Here is a 24,406-nt window from a genome sequence, read left to right on the forward strand (position 1 = left end):
TCCTAGTGAATCAAGATGACACCCTGATGACTGTCAATCACTAAGTCCATTAAACATGTGATAGAGAAAGAAGATGTGAACCATCAGGTCCATGTGGTAATGTGCATCATGCTAGCAAAAAACATTTAAGGCCTAGCAAGTAAGGGGAGTAGAGGGATGGCTACAGGAGAGAAGTAGTATCTAAATGTTTATTTTGAAGATACAATAAAAAAATATTGTTTCCTGAATTGAGGAGAGTCACTGGACATGGAAAACTAAATGACTTCAAGTCTCCTATAAGTTCATTATGCCGAGTTTTTTTATGTTATTATTTTATATTTTTCCTTTCACCTAATGTTAGTTAAAAAGAATCCTTAAATAATCTTTAGAATATGAAAGTATAAACCATCATCATCCTCTTCAGTCAAGCAGAAAATTTTATTTTTGCTTGACTTTTATTTTCTGTTTGCTCAGTGACTTATTTAGCATTTAAAATCATGCAAAAGTATGCAGACATACCATCAACAAGCCCAGTGTCTCTAAATGTCAAACTGACCTCAGTTATTGAAATCTGGAAGCTGGTTTTTCTATTGCCCTTTTTGAGCAATTTGAGATTGCCACTCAAGAAAGCATTCATGCATAGTGTACTACAAAAAACATAGAGCCTCAAACCATTCTGTCCATTACTGTCCAAACCTATGCACAGTAAAAGGAAGCCGTGCCTTGCAACCAGAGTCCATGCAGAGTGTTAACAAATGCCTTACAGATAAAACTGCAAAAATGTGGACAGCTCTAAGTTACTCCATGGAAAGAATTTTGTACAGAATTGTTTGGTCATTATTGGCATCTCTGTCGCCCAAATAGATGCCTGTCAAAACGCCTTCATCCATTTTATTCCTTATCCATGAGAACATAGTGATGGCACAATACACTCCCTGAAGCATATTTATCATAGGCCCAAAGGAGAGTCTCAGTTTATTTCTGAATTATTCCCATAATTAATTGAAGTTTGAAATCTTGAACAACTCTCAATCTCTGCGAGTAGATTATAAGTCAAGTAGTTTCCTGCCTCTCAATAGTAGAAAGTTGGATTTGCTTTGTAAAGCACCAAAATATAATGAATAAATTAATAGTCGATAGTGTACATGATTCATTATCTTCAAAATTCGTTCACGTTTTTTTTTTTCATTTGAATCACATAATGACTCTGTACAGTAGAGAGTGTGAGCATAATCATTTTGTAGCAGGAGTACATTGTGAGTCTTGACTGGTCTTAAATCAAAATATGTCTGGAAGTATCTGGTGCACTGATGAAGCAGGCTTATTGGGAGGCTAAGAAGTTCCTAAGAATCTCCCGGGAAAGATGTCCATGAGGGAGAAAGGACAAAAAGTGCCAACTTTCAAGGACAATGGACCAGGATCAGTGGAGTAGCATATTTACAAGATTGAGATTACATTTTTTTTTATTTCCTGTGAGTCAGACTCTATCTATATGTCCAATTTCATAGAGAAAGAGTGTTAAAATTTAAAGTTCCTCTGTAATGAAAGTCTCCATGAAATGTTGAGATTGAAGAATATCAGAAGCAGAAGCTCAGTCGCACTGGCAGTGGGTGACCAGAAACATTGATGAGGAACGTAATGGAAGGTGCCAGTAGTTAACTTTGCAAAGCTGACTCTTACTTACAGTAGACAGAGTCCTCACTTTGTTTTCTAGCTTGCTTTTTGCTCTCAACTTATAAAGGAACTTTTTTCCTCTCGTAGGACTGATTGTAATGCAGCCTGGTCTGTGAGTTTTTTTTTCTCCCCTGATGAATTTTTATTTTTGTTTTTTGCCAAGTGCCCTCAGGTAATTTTTTAATAAATTTCTAAGTTTGTATATTCCTGAATCACACCAATAACAACAACAACAACAAAATTGAAGTGCAAATCTATTCTAGGTGCAGGCCTTAATTTTGAGTCTTCTAGGCTTACAAATAATTTTTAGAATATTTTTAAGTTTAAGCTGGAGTCTCCAGAGTAGATGCTTTGTCATCTTTTTAATTAGTAAGTTAAGTCTAATACCTTTCATATTTGTGATTTGGGCTCTTACAAGAGTCAATTCCTATTTAATGCCTTATGGAATCTTCTTTTCCTTTCCTAAGCCCTTTACCTTTGAAAGATCTTCCAATCTAGACTCCAAAGCACATTCAGCAACTTTTTGGAAAATAATTTATTGTCATAGTTCATTTATTTGTAGAACCTGGGCATTTCTTTCTTATTTGACAAATATATTTTATTCTGGTTATTGCCGTAGGTATATGTTATACAAACTATATTCCATTATGTTTGTAACTAGCAGCTTTGTAAGTCTTTGGAAAATAGTGCTCTTTATTGTACTTGGCTTCCTCCTCTCATTCTTCACTTTTCAGCCAGTACCGGTTTCAGGGACTCACACTGTAAACTACTTCAATATTTCTTATTACATTTTTGGCTAAAGACCAAAATCTTTAACACGCACTAGAGGCTGTCCACATTTCATTTTGCTCTTGTTCTACTTCTTCAGACTAATCTTGTTTCATACCCTTTACCCTTCTACTTGTGCTCTACTGTCATTTTTTTTAGTTGTTCTACTGTGCCTTGCTCTCTCCAGTCTTAAAAACTTTACCTTTGTTGCTTCTGATCCCACATTGCTCCACCTATCCTTCTTAGTGTATTTAATGCTTTAAAATACTTCAGATTTTAGAAAATGTTATTTTTCCAAATAACATATTTGTACTATTCTCAAAATCATGAGGTTGTAATTTTACATTATTTTGACCAAAACCTGTATTAAAATCCTTCCCATATCACCAAACTAGAAGTTAAGAAAGGACAAATGTATATCTCTTTTTGCTCATTGTTTTATCTCTAGCACCTAACACAGATACTTTTTTAAATCAGTTTTTTCAACTCCGTGAAAAAAAAAAAAGACCTGGAAAGAACAATATAGAGGGCAAAACATTTATTTTGGCTCATGGTTTCAGAGGTTCAGTCCATGGTTGGTGGACTCTATAGTTCTGGGTCCAAGATGAAGTAGAACATCATGGTGGAAGGGGATGGTGGAGGAAAACAGCTCAGGACATAGCAATCAGGAAGCAAAGAAAGAGCTCCATTCATTAGGGACAAAATATATAAATCCCAAACTCACACCATCCAGTGACCCACTTTCTTCAGGCACAATCTCCCTGAACTATAGTTACTGCTCAGTTAATTCATAACAGTAGACTGATCCACTGATTACACCATACTGCTAATAATCTAATCATTTCACCTTGGAAAATTCTTGTACTGTCTTACACATGAGCTTTTGGAGTACACCACATGCCTAAACCATGACAAAGACCAATATATAGTAGATATTTATAATATTTTTTGAATCAACTAAATAAAATATGCTTGTGCAGGGTCCCCAAGATTTTAATTTCATTTGTTTACATAATGTGTGCAAGAAAAATAAGGATTGAGATATTTGCCTCTAAGTGTTTTAATGCTTTTCTTTACATCATTCAAATTCCCTGATGTCCTTTCACATCCAAGTCTGATGTAGAACTTTACAATCCAGAAAATCTTCAACTATAAAGATTAGAAGTTAGGGAAGCCCTGTACATGGAGCAGATGGTAATGCTGTAGAGTTAACTATCCTAAAGTAATACAGTGGAAGTCAATTGAAAATAAAATGACTTTACGCAAATACAAAAGCCACTTATGTTAAGGAATATTCACACTTACGATGAGGAAAAAAAAAGAGACTTTTAAAATTCTCTGTGTTTCAACAAGGGAAACCTAGTTCTAACTGAACATTTTATTGACATCTCTCTTCCAAAATATTTTACCTTTCCTTCTGTCATGCAGTCTCTAACAAGGCATGCCAATTTTTTCTTCAGTATTTCTTATTTATCTTTCCATAGTTTTTGCTTTTTACTGTTAGAAAGCCTTGTGAATCATTTTTCTCCACATACTTAATGCCCTTCAGTAGCTACCTACTTAATTGCCTTCACTTGCTCCTTGATGCATTCATTCTGCGTCCACTGCCAGATCAGGATTCTATTATGCAGTGTTCACAGCATTACTTATTCTCTTTCAAATACAAATAGAAATAAAATTGATTGCTTTAGAGATGAAGGTATTAAGTTCTAAGATCTACTTTAATACAAATTTCCTGTCTCCTCAAGACTTTCTAGAGAAAAAAACAATCCACTCCAGAAAGACAATCCACTCATTCTGTGTCCTGCGAACTGAATATTAGTTGCTTTGCTTACAAAGAACCCTCTCCTTCTTTCTCTGGTGAAAACAACCCTCTTTTGTGCAGGTAATATTCCATATAGTTTATATAGGTCTCTTACTACAAAATCAGTTGTAAATTTTTTTTTTTTTTTTTTTTTTTTTTTTTTTTTTTTTTTTTTTTTTTTTTTTTTTTTTTTTTTTTTTTTATTGATTGTTCAAAACATTACAGAGCTCAAGACATATCATCTTTCATACATTTGACTCAATTGGGTTTTGTACTCCCCAAATACATAATACAGACTCACTTCTGTTACATACTCACATTTTTACATAATGGCTTATTAGTGACTGTTGTATTCTGCTACCTTTCCTATCCCCTACTATCCCCCCTCCCCTCCCCTCCCCTCCCATCTTCCCTCTCTACCTCCTCTGCTGTTGTTCAATTCTTTCCCCCTTTTTTTTTTTCCCCCCACCCCCTTGCCCCTCATAACCTCTTATAATTTTGTGTATCACTGAAGGTCTCCTACCATTTCCATATGTTTTCCCTTCTCTCTTGCTTTCTCTCCCCCCATTCGTCTTAGTTTACTGTTAGTCTTTTCCTCATGCTCTTCCTTCCTGTTCTATTCTTAGTGGCTCTCTTTATATCAAAGAAGACATTTGACATTTGTTTTTTAGGGCTTGGCTAGCTTCACTTAGCATAATCTGCTCTAATGCCATCCATTTCCCTGCAAATTCTATGATTTTGTCGTTTCTTAGTGCTGCATAATACTCCATTGTGTATAGCTGCCACAATTTTTTTATCCACTCATCTATTGAAGGGCATCTAGGTTGGTTCCACAGTCTAGCTATTGTGAATTGTGCTGCTATAATCATTGATGTGGCCGTATCCGTATAGTGTGCTCTTTTAAGGTCCTCAGGGAATAGTCCAAGAAGGGCAATAGCTGGGTCAAATGGTGGATCCATTCCCAGCTTTCCCAGGAATCTCCATACTGCTTTCCAGATTGGCCTCACCATTTTGCAGTCCCACCAGCAGTGAACAAGTGTGCCCTTTTCCCCACATCCTCGCCAACACTTATTGTTGTTTGACTTCATAATGGCTGCCAATCTTACAGGAGTGAAATGGTATCTTAGGGTGGTTTTGATTTGCATTTCTCTGATTGCTAGAGATGGTGAGCATTTTCTCATGTGCTTGTGGATTGATTGTATGTCCTCCTCTGAGAAGTGTCTGTTCAGGTCCTTGGCCCATTTGTTGATTGGATTATTTGTTATCTTATTGTTTAATTTTTTGAGTTCTTTGTACATTCTGGATATTAGGGCTCTATCTGAGGTGTGAGGGGTAAAAATTTGTTCCCAGGATGTAGGCTCTCTATTTACCTCTTTTACTGTTTCTCTTGCTGAGAAAAAACTTTTTAGTTTAAGTAGGTCCCATTTATTTATTCTTGTCATTAACTCTTGGGCTACGGGCGTTCTATTAAGGAATTTGGAGCCCGCCCCCACAATATGTAGATCGTAGCCAACTTTTCCTTCTATCAGACGCAGTGTCTCTGTTTTTATATCTAGCTCCTTGATCCATTTTGAGTTAACTTTTGTGGCTGGCGAGAGAAAGGGATTCAATTTCATTTTGTTGCATATGGATTTCCAATTTTCCCAGCACCATTTGTTGAAGATGCTATCCTTCCTCCATTGCATGTTTTTAGCCCCTTTATCAAATATAAGATAGTTGTAACTTTGTGGATTAGTCTCTGTGTCCTCTATTCTGTACCATTGGTCCACCTGCCTGTTTTGGTACCAGTACCATGCTGTTTTTGTTACTATTGCTTTGTAGTACAGTTTGAGCTCTGGTATCGCTATACCTCCAGATTCACACTTCCTGCTTAGAATTGCTTTTGCTATTCTGGGTCTTTTGTTTTTCCATATGAATTTCATGATTGCTTTATCTATTTCTACAAGAAATGTCTTTGGGATTCTGATTGGCATCGCATTAAACCTGTAGAGAACTTTGGGTAATATCGCCATTTTGATGATGTTAGTTCTGCCTATCCATGAACAGGGTACATTTTTCCATCTTCTGAGATCTTCTTCTATCTCTCTCTTTAAGGTTCTGTAGTTTTCATTGTATAAATCTTTCACCTCTTTTGTTAGGTTGATTCCCAAGTATCTTATTTTCTTTGAGGATATTGTGAATGGAGTGGTTTTCCTTATTTCCATTTCAGAGGTTTTGTTGCTGATATACAGGAATGCCTTTGATTTGTGCGTGTTGATTTTATATCCTGCCACTTTGCTGAATTCATTTATTAACTCTAGTAGCTTCTTTGTAGATCCTTTTGGGTCTGTTAAGTAGATTATCATGTCATCTGCAAATAGCGATAATTTAATTTCTTCTTTTCCTATTTTTATGCCTTTAATTTCTTTTGTCTGTCTAATTGCTCTGGCTAGTACTTCGAGAACTAAATTGAATAGAAGTGGTGATAGAGGACATCCCTGTCTTGTTCCAGATTTTAGAGGGAATGCCTTCAGTTTTTCTCCGTTTAGGATGATGCTAGCCTGAGGTTTAGCATATATAGCTTTTACAATGTCCATCTAGACTAATCAAGTCCATCTAGACTATTACCCCTGTTAGACAACAGAACTATTTTGGTGATTGTGGTTAGCAATCTCTAAGACAATCCTCAATGATGCCTACCTTCTGGTATATACAACCATGCCATTCTCTCTCCTGGAGTATGAGCTGGACTTAGCAACTCATTTCTATTGACCAGGATGTGGTAGGGTGATGATAGGTTTCTTTAGAGAGACTAGTTGCAAAGGACTATGAAGTGGTATAGGCAACAACCAAACAGACTCCATTTTACCCTGAGAACCACATCATTTAAAAACCGCTTCTCCCATGGGAAAGACTCACCTCTATACCCATCAATAGTTGCTTAGCATAGCATGTTTGGCAACACAAAATGGCAATTCTTATACAATGTATAAGATGGTTCCCATTTCTCTTGGACAATGTACCCTGTCAGAGATTGATTGTCTAGATGTTAGTAACCATTCTTTAACTTGTACTCAAGTTAAAGTACAAGTTAGGAATGTTTAGCCCACTCTCTTTTGTGCTTATAATTTTAATTCTCATGATGTTTATTTACGGTTTTGAATCATAGCAACAGCCACTTAGGCTTTAATATGGTTTTGGTCTATAAAAGGTGTACTCAAACCCTGGGAGGAGGAGGTCAAAAGGTATAGACTTGCAGCCTATCCCTTGGCCTGCCTGCTGGTGGATCCAGACCACCTGCTAGTGAATAATGTTTCCATCTCCTGCTTTAAGATCAACTTGGTGATTTATTGCAATCTCCCCTTAAAAGAACTATAATTCATTCTCTCTCTCTCTCTCTTCTCTCTCTCTCTCTCTCTCTCTCTCTCTCTCTCTCTCTCTCTCTCTCTCTCTCTCTCTCTCTCCCTCTCCCTCCCCCCCCATTCCTTCTTTCTCTCCTTCCTCCTCCTCTAAATTCAGACAACTATCATGTTTTGATGGAGAGATTCTTCTGTCATTGACCAAGACTGTAAATGGGGGCCTGTGGCCTCCAAACACCATAGAGTGAAATATATTCTCCATAACTCAAATTTGTTGAGAACTTCACCTCTGGTTGACACATTGATTTCAAACTTGTGAGAGATCTGAACCAAAGGCACCTGACAAAGGAGTGTTCCCAGATTGATAGTCTTTGGAAACTGTGTGAAAATAAATGTGTGTTGCTTATGCCCCTGAAATTTGAGATAATTTATTATGTAGCAACAGATAATTGATAAATATAATCTAAAGAAGAATAAAGGAGTTTTTTCTAAGTTTTTACATATGGATACTAAAGGTATCCAAATATTTAATTAAAATCGAGATATAGAGGCTGACTATGTTAACTACATTGAAGATATTTGAGGAAATATCTTTCATATACTTCATTATACTCACCCTAGTATCTTAAAATATTGTCCTGAAATAATATTGGTCAGTTATTTATTAGAAAATAGTTTCTAATTGTACATTTAAAAAAACATAAAACTCATATCTGATTTTTTGTTCAAGGAAATAATTATTCTTCTATCTTTAACTACAAAATTTTCTTATTAGTAACTTAAAATCAGCGGCCATAGTATGTTTAGTTTGTGGGATATATAATATGGTTATGACTATTGAAAACTCTTTAGAACTTATAGAGTATCATCATAATTTGTGAAAAAAATCATACACTCTCTACGGGGCCTTCAAAGGCATAGCTATCTGTATACTTATAATTTTATTAGGATATTATAAGTAAATGTATACTTATAATTTTATTAGGATATTATAAGTAAATATAGAATATTCTCATAACATGCAATCTTTATTGAAATGGACATTTATTCAGTCTTGGTAACTACCTGTCATTTTCCCTGACATAGTATAAGCATACTTTACTGCACATCAAATTTCAATGGAAAACTGAGAAAGAAAAGGTTAATTTTTAACCCCAAGCTGTCATCATTTTCCTCAAATAAACTTCTTTCAAATAAAAGGGTAATCTAAAAACATAATTGAGTAACTAAGGTATTTGTGAAATTCTAGGAAATCCTTAGGTCTCCTTTCTAATTGATCCAATAACCTGTATACCATGGAAACTGTGGAGCTACCACTGATTCAGTAGCGATTTTGTAACAAAGTTTTTAATTTCTTCATTGAATAAAGGAGTAAAGAAAAAAGAAACAGGGAAGGGAGAGGAATAGAGAAAAGTCAGGAAGACATGAAAACAGGCAAGATTATGTGCAAATCACCAGAATCAAGACCTGAAAAATAAAAATTTCCATATTTATTTGACTCTATTTGCTAATATTTTTTTAAAATAATTTGTTATTCTTCCTGGAAGTAAGGTGGCATTACATTTTTCAGCATTCTTCAATGTTATTTGTGACCATAAGTTGCAGTCAGCTTTTTCACTGCTGTGATCAAAAAACCTCACAAGATCAATCCGAGAGGGGAAAGTTTATTTTGAGGCTCATGGTTTCAGAGATTCAGTCCATACAGGACCAGCTTCATTGCTCTGAGGTGGCAGAACATCATGGTGAAGGAGTGTAAAAGAAGAAATCAGCTAAGGACATGAAACCATGAAGCAGAGCTCTTCTCACTAACAACAAATGTATACTCCAAAGGCACATCCCTCAATGATCCGCCTCCTCTAATCATACTGTACCCGCCTACAATTTCCACCCAGTTGATCCCTATTACGGGATTAATGCACTGAATTGATTAAAACTCTCACAACCCAATCATTTCACCTCTGAATTTTCTTACATTTTTTTCACATATGAGCTTTTGGGAGACACCTAATATCTAAGCCATAACACCATCTGTCTAAATTCTAACCAATGAAATGTCAGCAGAAGTCATCCACCTTATCAAAACTGGGAAACTGTACTCATTAAAATTATCTTACACTTAGTTGCCCATTTTTTTTTCCTGGCTTACTATTGATGATCCTGTCTGTTGTGGAAACTTTAATCTGTGTCACTTAATTCTTACTTAGATGAGAACAGCTTGCAAGAAAGCAGGGACTACCTCTGTTTAGGGAATTATGTGAGTACTACACAAACTTCTCTCAATTTTGAAATATCTGTGGGCTATTTTCCTGTAGCAGATAATGTTGTCTTAACATCTATGATTCTTCTAGTAAAATCTTCTTTCTTTTTTTTTTAAGAGAGAGAGAGAATTTTAATATTTATTTTTTAGTTTTCGGCTGACCCAACAACTTTGTTTATATGTGGTGCTGAGGATTGAACCCAGGACGCACGCATGCCAGGCGAGCGCACTACTGCTTGAGCCACATCCCCATCTCTTTTTCTTCTTTTTTTTTATTCTTCATGGCCCAAACACAATTAAAAGGTCAGAATTGTTTAGGATCCAATGAGAAGAAACTCTACAAATAGAAATCTTAAAATCAAGCAGATCCTTATTAAGTGGAAATTATAACACAACTTTGCTTTTATTAAATCATTTTAAAAATATTCTTGTTTACCTTAATTATTTCCACCAGTACTATATAAACCTTATCTACGAATAGAATCTATCAAAAAATCATAGAAAAAAATCATAACAAATCAAATAAAGGTAGCAATCCTCCAAAGTCCTTTTTTCACCGGGTTTTCTTATTTCTTACATACAAAAGTCACAAAAGGGACTTTTGAAACTCAATTAAGCAAGCAGAGCCCTTTTCTGCCATTAGCAATTGTGTACATATATCCAAACTGAAAAGCTAACACAATAAGGATCTGAAGCTTGGGCTGTCTGATTTAGGAAACAAGTTCTTATTCATCATCTATTATTGAAGATGATTTGAGATGTTCAGGTTGAAACACAAGAACCTGTAACAGATCATTGTGTGTTACAGGTAAATGAATTCTCCTTAGGGGTTCATACAGCTTTTTAAATGGGAAAGAGAATAATGAAAGTGAGAACTATTTAAAACACATTATTCATTCATTCAACAAATATTTACTAAAGATCTGGTATGTGATGAGCACTATTCTCAGCACTGGTAATTCATGATACAGCAGTGAATAAAACAGTTTTCAAGAAAATTATATTGGATGGGAAATTTGCCTTCTGAAATGTCAAGTATTTTTAGAGTTAAATTAATCATTAAAGGCTCAGTCCTCAGTTAAAGCAGTTGTAATTTCCAAGCTGTTTTCACAAAAGGCATTACAGTCTTTCAATGGACCAAATTAATGCTCCTATCATTCTATTCTGTTGTAAGTATTAGGGTGGAATGAATAGATATTTTAACTAAAGTGGATGGTGTTTTCTGAGTACGTATCTGGAATAACTTGTTTACTCATTATTGAAGTAGAATTTCAGTCGCTGACAAATTTGGGCTGGAAGCTGGTTTGGTTAATGCAGCAGAAGTGAGTAGATAAACTTCAGAATAACTTTGAGATGGAAGCCATCAGCTTGGGAAGAGAATCATCAATAAATGAGGCAAAAAGAAAAAGATCAGATTATTCAAGCAGCATCTGAGATCTCTAGCAATCTTTAGCTACAATCCAGACAGACATGCTATACCAGATATAGTAACGTGCTTAGAGTCAGAAGAGATACAAGCAATTTCCAGAACATTCTAGAAATGTTTTGTGTGATCCCTTAACTTCTTGGTCTGGATTATTTCATTTATAAATAATGTCCTCAAATTTACTTATAAATTAAAACATAAGTTACAGTACACATTTTTTTCTATTACTTTGTCCAAAATGCTGCATTACTACAGGCAATGTAATATGATTGATCAGCACTGGAGAGGTGTGTTTAACTCTTTGCTCCACCTCCTACTAAGTGTACCACTTTCAACCTTGGATTTGACTCTTTAAAGTTTCACTTTCCTCATCTGTGAAATGACTCCAATGTTAATATCCTCATCATAAGTTATGTAACTATAACATGAAATAAGCCTCTTAAAAAACTGAGATACTATAATTGCTCAAGAAAGGTGAATTACAAGATTTTTCAACAATTTGAGTCATGAACAAACTAAATAATATCACGTGAAGAATCTACTTTGAAACTTATAAATACTTTATAAGATCAAGATATAATCATTTAGTTTGGTTCCAGGAAAATAGGACACCTCTTAATTAAAACACAAATGAAAAAAAAAACATACTACAATACAGCATTTAAAAGTCTACTGAAGTAGTTTCCTCATTAACTAGCAACTTCCTATGATTCTCTAGCTTCTTGGTCCATACTGCTTCCTTTGGGCATTGCTCAATATTTATCTAGTGTTAACCAAAGAGTTAATTGAAACATTTTCTATTTCCTTCACACTTGCAGGTGGTATTAAAGCTATTAAGTTTGCTTTCAGTTTGCTACAACTGAATGGTGATAACCTCAGTGATTACACATTTTTATACTTGTTTTTATTTCAGAAATTAATAGGTAATATTATTTAAGATTAAATTTATTAAAATTCCCTATGAATCCATGATATACAGTAGGGTTGGGGGATTGACTATTAAACACCTAGATATGATTTAAGCTAGATATTCTGAAAATTATGGAAGTTTAGTTTTGAATGGAACTGTAGTACAATGTAGTCCCTTAATTTAACTATCTAGAGAGCTGGAAAACTTAAGGACAGTTGATTTGGTTCAAAATCTGAAAAACTGAAACTAAGTTCAGTTCTCTTACAACTAACTACATACATGAACTCTCTTATACTATATATTAATAAAATTATACTATAAGAATGATTTTATGTGAAGATTGTATGCCATTCACTAACCCTGCTAAATAAATAAATACAGAAAAGTCAAATTGAATTAAGGATTATAAGATGATCAGATAAATAAATATTCAGTACAGTTTTACATACACAAAAATAATTTTTAAGCATTAAATTACATTAGTCACTTACTTCCTAAATTACACCCCAGTTATGAATGAATTAGAATAGATTTTAAGATGAAAACAAACAGGAAATATTAAAGATGAAATGTTAAGACTATTTGGGAAACATTTAAATTATTCTATGACTATCCAGAATTAATAAAAGAAATAATGCCATCCTACCTAGCAGAGTACATGAAATGTAGAAGGTAGTAAATTATGGTTGAATAAAAGTCCAAATAAGTAAATGAGTAAATGAAAAAATGCAGACCTAAGATAGTCATTTCTTAGACTGCTATGACCCCATCTCTCAGCTGCAGCCATAAATTCAGAAAAACCAAGGAGGGGCAATGGGAAATTGAGAAAAGACAAACAGACACACACAGAGAGAAAGCTGGGGCTAGGTGGAACCCTGACTTTTGATGGAGGAGCAGTGATCCAAAGCTAGTACATTGTGTTTATTATATAGGTTTTATCATCAAAATATTATTTGTGGGAAAGATTCAGCAAAGCAGGCAATCTGAAGGATGTAAGAATGGCAAGACATCAGGATTATATTTTTAGGTTCAGAATTCTCTATCCTCAGGAGCTGGTGTCTGAGCTTGAGATTGAGACTGATAAACTACCTATGTGAACTATTAAACTATTAAATTATATTCATGAACTCCTCCGCAGGTCATCACCACAGCAACTGGATCATCTTGACCTGCATCTTTGCACAGGAAGTTCCCAGCACAAGGCAGCCATGCAGCAATCAGAGACCATGGTTCAAGTCACCACTCTCCACAATAGAGAAAATTTTCTTAGTCTGATACTTTTTAAGTGCTTTGCAAAATTAGAGAAGAATTCTCCATTAATCATGTGCTACGAATAGCAGTTTCCCATGCATACTTCCAGAGCAACTACCAAAAAGACTATGTTATGCTTCAAAGGAATGAAGATAAGGGAAAAAGAGGAGGGAAGTTGAGGAAAAGAGCAAGAGAAAGGGCCTGAATTGTTCTGGACATTCTGCTTCTAGAAGTTTCCATTTAATTTGACTGGAATCATGCAGAAAGCTGCTTTACCAAATAGAATTGTAAATAGTAGAACAGACGGACAGATAAATAAGTTCTCTCAGCTCTGTGGATTAGTTCATTCCCAAAGGATAAATGATAAGAGATATCAGATACAAATTATAGGATAGCTATATGTATGAATTCTTCATGATGGTTGTCAGCATGTAATAAAGTTACAGAATTTCTGTGTAATAAATGAAGAGTAAATTATGCAATTAAGTTTCGTTCCTTATTACGTTTCTTTCCAATTTCAATTCATGTATATATGTTAAAATTCAAAGATAGATGACTGCCATCTGTGTATATAGAATTTTCTTGCATGCCATTCATTAACCCAGCTAAGTACATGTGAATGTTTATAAAAACTTTAATCAAAATCAACAAAACCAGAAAGTGAATGGCTAGCAAGCCGTGGTGCATAAATACGCTGGGATGTTATTCAACAAGGAAAGGAAATTTACTACTAAGTTCCAAAATACACAGAGGAATCTTAAATGCAGATAGAGAAGTTCTAAGGAGGAAGGTGAGAGAGGGCTTCTTCTCAAGTAAGAAGGTAGACAGAGCATTGATCACAGAGTGTTAGACTGACTGTAATGAGGGATAGAGACAGGCAGCTTTTATAGTATCAACAGAGGAGGCAGAGATCCAGTTTATTCTATGCCATCACATTTAGAGTTGGGGTTTGAATTGTACCTGAACTATTCTTCATCATGCCTCTTCATGACATGCATGACTCAGTTTTGCTAAGAGCCAGACTGCGGCACATTTTCATCTTAAGTATCTACCTTGGGATGTGTTTGTTACTTGGTAAATATAGATATAGATTATTTAATGACTATTCTATGTATGCATTTGCCCCTTACCGCTTGGAATTTGCTCTTTATCTTCTGGGAGAATCCCTGATACTGTTGTCAGAACAGTGCAGACTATTGTCCTATCTCAGTGGGTTTGATTTTGGTGACTTTGTATTTCTTGGCTCAGGCTTTTCATATCTCTGCTGACCATATTAACTCAGAAGGCAGAGCTGGTTTCCCAACTTCCCATCCCCAGGATGTTATCTTACTTCCATAGCCTTGAAAACTGATCTGCTTTTTTAATTCATAGTTTTCTGTTATGTCTTTTAGCCCCATAAAACAGAGCAGTAGTTTGTCTATATCATTCCACCATGAGATATTTTATCCCCTTAATCTGAAGCAAGTCCTGTTTTTTTTTTATGGAGGTGTCCCCTGTCTCTTAAATACTTGTGAAAATGAGTGTAGTCTCTAAGATTAAAGTCATAAAGAACAGTACCTAGTCCATAAGCTTGTGGTAAGTCTTCACAACTCTTATATCTTAATATAGTATAATGAAATTTGATGACTAAGAAAATGGATAGCTGATGGTTTGCGGCCATATTTCTCATTGGAAGAGTTTAGATTTACCTGTAAATAAGGGGAGGAAGCCAGGTCTATATCATAATAATTGGAGGTGGAGAAATCAATATTAATATATATTTACCTTTATACATATACATGTATATATGCATATAGAGAGGTTTACATTTATGAATATTTATAGGTATGGGTATATATACACGGTAGTGTACGACAATGCCATTTCTTATCAGTTTGTCATTAATTGATGTCACACTGGACTTTCTACAGTATATGAAGTTCATTTCTATTTCATATCATATACTTTTCCAGTTCTTTGATTTTTTTAATTTTCTATTTATAATTCAGGACTGCTTTAGGTTGCCTTCTCTAAAAAGACTTCCCTGATGCTGGATCTAATATAGGACTTACTGTGATAGCAGCTAATTACACTCTTTACTTTTCCTTCACAGCACTTACAATGCTGTAGGATAATATATGTCAGGCAATTTTCAAACCTCTTTCCATAATCTTTGTCACTCTTACCATTGTGGAGTATTCCCAACTCTTGAAACCAGACAATAGCAAGAATTTTCTCATAACCATTAGAAAGGTTCTGAAGTGTTGGAAGATAACTTTAAAGTCAGGAAAGGCCATAAAATGTAGTGCAAATTCCTCCTAAATCTCTTTCAATGCTAGTTGGCACTGGAAAGTCAGGGTTCATCATTATCCAAAGTACGTGTATGAAGACACGAATTGGTGTGAACATACTTTATATACAACCAGAGATATGAAAAATTGTGCTGTATATGTGTAATAAGAATTGTAATGCATTCCACTGTCATTTATTTTTAAAAAATCAATTAAAAAATAAATGTAAGATGTCAAAGTTCCATGTCAGAAGTCTTAGCATCTTGAAAATGTCATGCTAGAGAAGTCACATGTAGAAACTCTAGTCATCACCTGAGCTGAGTTACAGGTTGCCATCCATGTGGATGAGTTGTACAACAAGTCCAATCCAGTTGAGCTGTCTATCAGATGACTGGCCAGTCATGAAACATTAGAATATTTTAAAAAGGTAAAGTTATATGTTTTTTTTCTCCTGCTTAAATAATAACTGGGGAGTACAGAATTTTATACACCTTTACCTTGATAAATTTATGCTACCCAATTATGATTTCTCAGATTTATAAGATAGCTACAAACTCTCAGTTCTTTTCTTATTGTCTTAAAATATTTTTGTTTTCAAAGAAGCAATCTTTATTTTAAGATTGTAAAAAAGGGAATTAATTGTCAGTTGCACTTATTAGTAGATTTATTAAATTTTAATAGTTATTAGAAAGAAATACCAACATCTCTCATCATCACATCGATAAGATCTCTTCCTTGTGATCAATTTTTTTTAATTTTTACTTATTTGGAGATGTCCTCTGGTATTTGTTTTCCTACTCTGGTAGTAATATAGCTAGATCACACTTCCTTAATATGTTTTTCACCACAGGACTTTTGAAACTGTGTTGTGAGACACTTTATAAGACAATAAACTCAGACTACTCCTGTAGCTTGTGCACCACTTGATATGTTGTTGATTTTTTTTCTGAGTTTCCTTGTGTAGTGATATAAACTTTCAATTCCTGTGGATAGAAATAGTGCCCATCTTTGATAAAATCTGTAATGCTTTGAAGTTAACATTCCTTCATATCTCTGGATGACCATTAAATCATATATAATTTTTCAGGCCAAAGATGTATGTATAGATAATTTGGCATTTACTATTTCACTGAATGTACTCATATTTTAACTTTCTATGAATTTCTTTTTTAATTTTTTATTCTAATTTTTTACATATGACAGAAGAATACACTAAAATTCATGTTACACATATAGAGCAAGTTTTCTTTTCATATCTCTGGTTGTATGCAAAGTATATTCACATCATTTGTGTCTTCATACATGTACTTAGGATCACAATGTCCATCTCATTCCACCATCTTTTTTACCCCCTTCCTTCCCCTCCCTCCTTTTTGCCCTGTCTAGAGTTTATCTATTCCTCTCATGCTCCACCTCCCAATCCCACTATGAATCAGCCTCCTTATATCAAAGAAAACATTCTGCATTTGGTTTTTGGGATTGGCTAACTTCACTTACCATTGTCTTCTCTAACTCCATCCATTTACCTGCAAATTCCATGATTTTATTCTCTTTTATTGCTGAGTAATATTCCATTGTGCATATAGATCACATTTTATTTATTCATTCATCTACTGAAGAGCATCTAGATTGGTTCCACAGTTTAGCTATTGTGAATTGTGCTGCTATAAACATTGATGTGGCTGTGTCCCTGTAGTATGCTGTTTTTAAGTCCTTTGGGTATAGATCAAGGATAGCTGGGTCAAATGATGGTTCCATTCTCAGTTTTCCAAGGAATTTCCATACTGCTTTCTGTATTGGATGCACCACTTTGCAGTCCTACCAGCAATGTGTGAATGTGCCTTTTTCCCCACATCCTCCCCAACACTTATTGTTGTTTGTATTCTTAATAGCTGCCATCTGACTGAGTGAGATGAAATCTTAGAGTAGTTTTGATTTGTATTTCTCTGTTAGAGATGTTGAACATTTTTTCACATATTTGTTGATTGATTGTACATCACTTTCTGAGAAGTGTCTGTTGCATTCCTTGGCCCATTTATTGATTGGATTTTTTATTTTTTTATTTTTGTGGTGTTTAGCTGTTTAGCTCTTTGAGGTTTTTATATACCCCAGAGATTAGTCCTTAAACTGTACTAGAGAACAATAGTAACAAAAACACCATAGTTTGTGTACCAAAATAGACTGGAATGCCAATGGTACAGAATAGAGGACATAGAGACTAACCCACATAATTATAGTTATATTAGACAAAGATGCCAAAAACATACATTGGAGAAAAAAATATCCTCTTCAACAAATGATTCTGGGAAAACTGGAACTTCATATGCAACAAAATGAAATTAAATCCCTATTTCTCACCATGCACAAAACTCAACTCAAAGTAGATCAAGGACCTAGGAATTAAACCAGACATCCTGAGTCTAATAGAAGAAAAAGTGGGTCCTAATCTCCATCATGTGGGATTAGGCCCCTACTTCCTTAATAAGTTCCTATAGTGCAAGAAATAAAATCAAGAATTAATAAATGGGATGGATTCAAACTAAAAAGCTTGTTCTCAGCAAAAGAAACAATCAGTGAGGTGAACAGAGAGCCACAACTTGGGAGCAAATTTTTACCACTAGCACATCAGATAGAGCACTAACTTTCCATAAATTTCTAACTTTTCTTCCAGTATTAGTTTTCACTTCATGTTTCTATAATGTAACTTATTTGAAGACAACCACTCACTTTCTGCTTTTATTTTATCTCCTTGTATGAGCTGGAGCTTAACAGAATACTTCCAGGAGGAACACCTTATTGAATAAATGCATGTAACTTCACAAATAGCATGAAATCAAGAGGCTCTGAGCTAAAGGTTTTCAGAGTAGCCACTTCTCTTACAAATTTAATAAAATACATAGGATTTGAATAAATATTGAGAAACTGTGTTGTCTTACTTTTATAACTAATCTATCTTCTGTTTGATTGAGGTTGTTAGAAATCTGAAAACTTGATAAGAAAAATGTTACTTCATTGATTCCCTAATATTTTCAAGACTGCTAACAACTTTCCATTTAGTTCAGTTATTTTTCTCAAATTATTTTCTATATATGAAAACACTGCAATTTCAATTATTTTCAAATATTGAACTAGTTTCTATATCTTTATTCTCTTACATTTTCAAGCATTTAATTTATATTCTATTCTGTAATTCATCCAATTTTTTTAAACAAAATTTGCTGAAGCCAAGAACTTTGATCAAATAAGAACTCAAATTCAAATTATGGGAAGGATTGTTCCCTTTTTTCTATCTCTTGACTCTCACTGATTGGCATTCAAAGTGTTTATTGACACTTTGAATGCCAATTTGAATTCTTACTTTATATATGTATATTATATTTCTTTCAAATCAAATAACCTTACATTTTAGTGTTCTTGTGTTTAAAACTAGATTGTCTTCTTAACTTTTTGGAGTTAGTTCTTCCTCTATATAAATGTGAAAAAGTGATTTTCCACTAATGTAGTTCTCCTAGGACATGGAGAAATTCTGAATATGGGCTCCTGTTTACTTTAACTTCTCAAAAGCTATAGAAAATATTTAATTTTTGTAAATAAATGCTTTGAATTGGTTGCTGATAATCAATCAGAAAACATATTAATTGAGAAATTATATGCAAGTTGAGGCACAGAATTGGTTCTAAGGATATATGTCACATAAGGGCAGATTTTTAATTGAAATTATTAAAAACAAAAGTCTAAAGTAGAAATTCTATTAGATTTGACTCCCTTAGTTCATTTCTATGTATTTCCTACAGTGGAATTCTAAGCCTATAAGTCACAATAATATTAGACTGAAACAAAACATTAAATGCCTAAATTTTCTATGGCAGATAATGTGAAGTGTTCACCAATAGTGATTTCATTTTCTTACCACATATTATTTCCCTCATATACATAGGCAATTTTTTGTGTCCTCATCAATAAAATAAAATAGTTATGTACATTTATTTCAAACTAAATGGTCAATATATGAGTTTTTTTTTCCATTCCATCCTTTTCCTTATTTCCAGGGGAATGCAAGTGCCCTGAGGACTTATAGAATAGTGGCATCAGATAGAAAAGGAGTCTGAATCCTAGAGTGGTCAGATGGAGGCAGCTTAATTGGAACATTTGCAATGGACTTACATGGATGAATAATAGCCTCTTATTGCTTTAACCATTGATAATTCCAGATGCACCAATAGTAGTGAGTGGCAACTAAACCAATATTAGTTATTTTAAATTTTTTGAAATACCAAAATATTTGATATTTGTTTTTCAAATATCAAATTGATCTTTGTGTGATAATACAGGCTGCAATGCTAAATATCTATATTATAAAGTATTAAATATGTAGCAAGAGGTCAACTACAATCACCTGGAAGACAAAATGTATAACTATGAAGCACCAGGTGATTACAAAGAAGTGATAGTAGATGGTAATAGAGTGTGTATGTAAATTTTGAGGCTCTTATTTATTTTTGTTGTTGTTAGTGCAGTGGTAGGATTTGAACCTATGACCTTGCAAATACTAAAAAAAGGCTTGCACAATCTAAGCATGCTTTCTATTGAACATGTACAGCTGCATGTCCATTGTGTTTGACATTTTGGGCTACCTTTCAAAGCTATTGCAACACAGAAATTAGCTAAGGCAGAAAACAGCTGAATTTCAAAACAATGTTAAAGAGAATACAGGCAGAAGAGAAGGCAAAAAATTTTAACAAACAGAAAATTGTTTTACGCTCATCTACTTACACCATCACTTTCTCTCTACTCCACAAATACATAAATGCTTCTATTTAGACATGAGTGCCTTTCCGAAGGCAATTTTAGAATTGCATGTGAATATTTGTTTTATTTGCTTATTTATTTATTTTTGTTCTTTTTAGTTATAATACAACTCCAGGAAACACCATGACATATAACATAGAATATAACACACTCTGATTCAGTCCCTAACACTTCACCCACCCCTGCCACTCCACAGATTTTTATATACATTTTATATATCTTATATATTTATATATATTTTACTATATATATATATATGTATATATATATAATATTTCTTTCAAATCAAATAATGAATAGCAGTACATGGTGCATAGTGCTCCTTAGCTAAAGAACAATGTGCTGTTTTATCAGGTGCTGCCAAGCACTTGTAATAGTAGTACCCAGCACATAATTGGCATTCTAAGTAAAATAAGCCAAACACAGAAAGTGATTATTGCACGATATTGACTGTATGTGAAATCCAAAATGGTTGGTCTTATAGAGATTGAGAATAGAATGGTGGTTGCCAGAGACTGGAGAGAGCAGGGAGAAAAGAGGGATAGAGATGGGTTTCTCAATGGGTACTAAGTTCCAGTAACATAAGAATAAGAAGTTCTAGTGTGCTATTGCACAATAGCATGAATATAGATAATGATAATGTACTGTATATTTCAAAAAGCTTAAAGAAAATACCTTGGATATTTTTAGCATAAGGAAACGGAAACGATAATTTCGTGGGACGGGACATGAACATGTTTAAGCAGATTTAAATATTACAAAATGTATACATGTACTGGGTTACATAGTACCCCACTATTATGTACAATTTTTATGTTTTACATATCCGCTATATATAAATTTAATGTTTTAAATATGAGAAAATCCACATAAATAATTAAGAGAAAAAGACATTGATGTATTTATCTTTTCATAAATACATTAAAAAGATCAACAAGCAATTAAGAAGAAGTAAAAGTGTGAGTTTCTATTTTTATAATCTCAAGTATACACATATCATAAGAAGAAAAACAAGGTTATCTATGCAATAGGTAACATGAATGCAAAGGTGTCATGTATGTTTACATGTATATCAGATACATTGTTTTATATTTTTGAAAAGTTACTATCTGCAAAATGATGACACTGCAAAATGATGACCTTTAACCAAAGATGACCAGGAATAACTTTATATGCAAGCAGAGTTTCTTGGCTCTTTATAACAAGATAGGCTGCACATCATGCATAGGAATTCCTATGCATCATCAAAAAGGCAGTGTTTTGCTCTATACTCAGTGCCAGAAACTAAGAATAAATCCATGATAGGGAATTTTAAATTGTTTCATGTTGATCATGGGAACAAAGGAGCAAATTAAAGCTATAATTTGTTATAGTTAGAAGAGAAAACAAATTCTAACATAATATCTTAACTTTAAAATCTCAAAAGATTCTAGCTTTTTCTCAGATTTCATCCCTCTAAAAATCATAAATTAATATTAAAAACATAAAATGGACTTTTTCCACTGTCATACTATTATTTTTACAAAAAATTCTATACATTCAGAGAAATTACATTTTTGTAATGAGTTAAAAAAGCAAGTTGAGTTTTCCCAAAATTACCTTTCTTCCTCCATTTTTAAATATAAAGTCATACTAATTAATGTAACTTTCTGAACAAAATAACCCAAATTTGCTTACCTTTCCTTATAATTTAAAATATTTCTTCAAAATTTAAAAATGTTACTAGAAAATATGAACTCCTATGCATGAAAACAAATATATTTGAAATAGGCAAGTAGAAATACCACAGAAAACCTAAAACATTCAAGTCATTATTTTCAAATTAATGGTGCATCTTCTCATGACTCAATGTCAAAACTGAAGAGACAATTCCTTAATGACTATTGAAGAATCAGACAACTTTTCTTTTGAATTGTAAATCAATATTCACTGAAGATTGGTGATTAAGAAAAAATATTAAAAGGTAATAAAAGTATACCCAGAGGCAGAGAAAGATGGCAACTGAGCAGAATGTTCCCACCAACTTCTCCAACAGGTACCCCAAGTTAGACTGCCACTCAACACTAAACCACTTTTCCAAGAGCTAAGGAAATCACGTGAAAGACCCTAGTGCCTAAGTTTAGTATAACATGCAGGCCAGAGCTCACAGACGGAACCTATAGTCCAGCATCAGACAGAGACCTGTGCGTTGACATGACAGACCAGTGTTTCATCCTGCATTTGTCCTGGCTTTGGAGTGGGCCTGAGGCATGCGTCCTCCTCCAGAGACTGCTTAAGCCCTTGCAATTGTAAGACTTCCTTTCAACATTAGCCTTGGCATTCAAGTGACTGTCTCCCCTACTCAGTCCCAAAACTCAGCAGCATAACTTTCACAAGCACTCCCCGACAAGACTCTAAACCTGCCCTGGCATCAGGCAGAGATTTGAATCCTAGTGGAATGAACTAGTGATTGGGCTGGCATCCTTGCCAGCTGTGGCAGAGGCCCTGGTTCACACTGAGAATATGCAGCCCTTGCAAATGAAAGACACAGGTGAGGCACAGCTTAGCATCACCCTACATGGCCAAGGGACTGCCTTTACCAACACTACCTCAGCCTCAGGCAACATAGCATGATGCCCGAGGGATAGGACAATGCGATATATTTAAGCTTTTCTCTGGGTTTTAGAGCCAGGATAGTGAAACCTAGCACTGAGCATATCCAAATATCCCCATTCCCAGGCCTACCAATGAATAGAACTTCTGGAACATCTCCAATTTATCAGCTGCATCACCAGACAGCATCACCTGTGGCTGGTCTTGGGACACTAGTCCGCCTTAGTAATAGGCAGTCCACAGAAGTGGGGGCCTTGGTCCTACCTGTGTTCTGCTGGCCTTGGTAGGATGTGGGCTTAGAGTGTGACACAGCTTCATGGCACTGGTAACAACAGGCACAGAATAAGTTACTGGGCTTGGTCACTCCATGGTGACTCTACTCAGAGTCGGGTAAAATTCCACAGTGCCTAATGACAGGAAAATGACTGTGGATGAGGCATCTAGGACTATCCTGGCCACAGAGAAAGGCTTGGGTGGCAAGAATACTCTTTATACTCACTGTCCTGTTTTTTTTTCTGAACAACATACCAATACTGTTTGGTGGACAAACCTGGGCTTGGATTGTTCCCTAGTTCTGAAATCATGATAAGACACCTGCAGAAGACTCCCAGCAAATCTAGCCTTATGCTGAAATAGTGGAGGTGACTACAGATAAAAGAAATAGATCTCCTTTAGACCTACTATATTAGCATTTACAATCTATTCAAGTATTTTTTTTACATTCAATCTTAACATTTAAGTATTCATATATCTTTTTATCTCTACTCATCTTGGACTTTTCCTTTGAACATGTTATTTTCACATATTTATCAACACCCTCTGTTTTTCTGAGAAAAGTATTGCAAATGTTGTCTTTGATCTACATGTTATTATGCCTATTACAGAGTTTTAAAACTTATTTTCTGTTATAGTAAACTATCATCTTGAGGTGCTGGCAGTACCTTCAGGATTTATATCAAATTTTTATTATTTTGATATTCAAATTGTAATTAAAATGGGAAATTACTATTTTGACTTTTAGAGATGTTTGGTGGAAAAAGAATAATGCAAATTTTACAACATGATTATGCAAAATAGAATGAAGTCAACTTTAAGCTGTCAGTGTTAATTTATATTTCTGATGGAGAATTGATAAGTATTATATAACAGTTGTAACAACATAGAGTAAAGAGCAGGTATGAGAAAAGAGAACATTTTAATAAGGTAAAAACTTTTTCAGAATCTTATCGAAGTTTCCTTTGCAAGTAACTATAAATGTTCATGAACTTTACCTATAAGTCTCTTATAGAGCATTTCTAGATATATTTTCCCATTTATTTCTACAAAAC

The sequence above is a fragment of the Ictidomys tridecemlineatus genome, chromosome 1, assembly GCF_052094955.1.
Source record: "Ictidomys tridecemlineatus isolate mIctTri1 chromosome 1, mIctTri1.hap1, whole genome shotgun sequence".
Taxonomy (NCBI): domain Eukaryota; kingdom Metazoa; phylum Chordata; class Mammalia; order Rodentia; family Sciuridae; genus Ictidomys; species Ictidomys tridecemlineatus.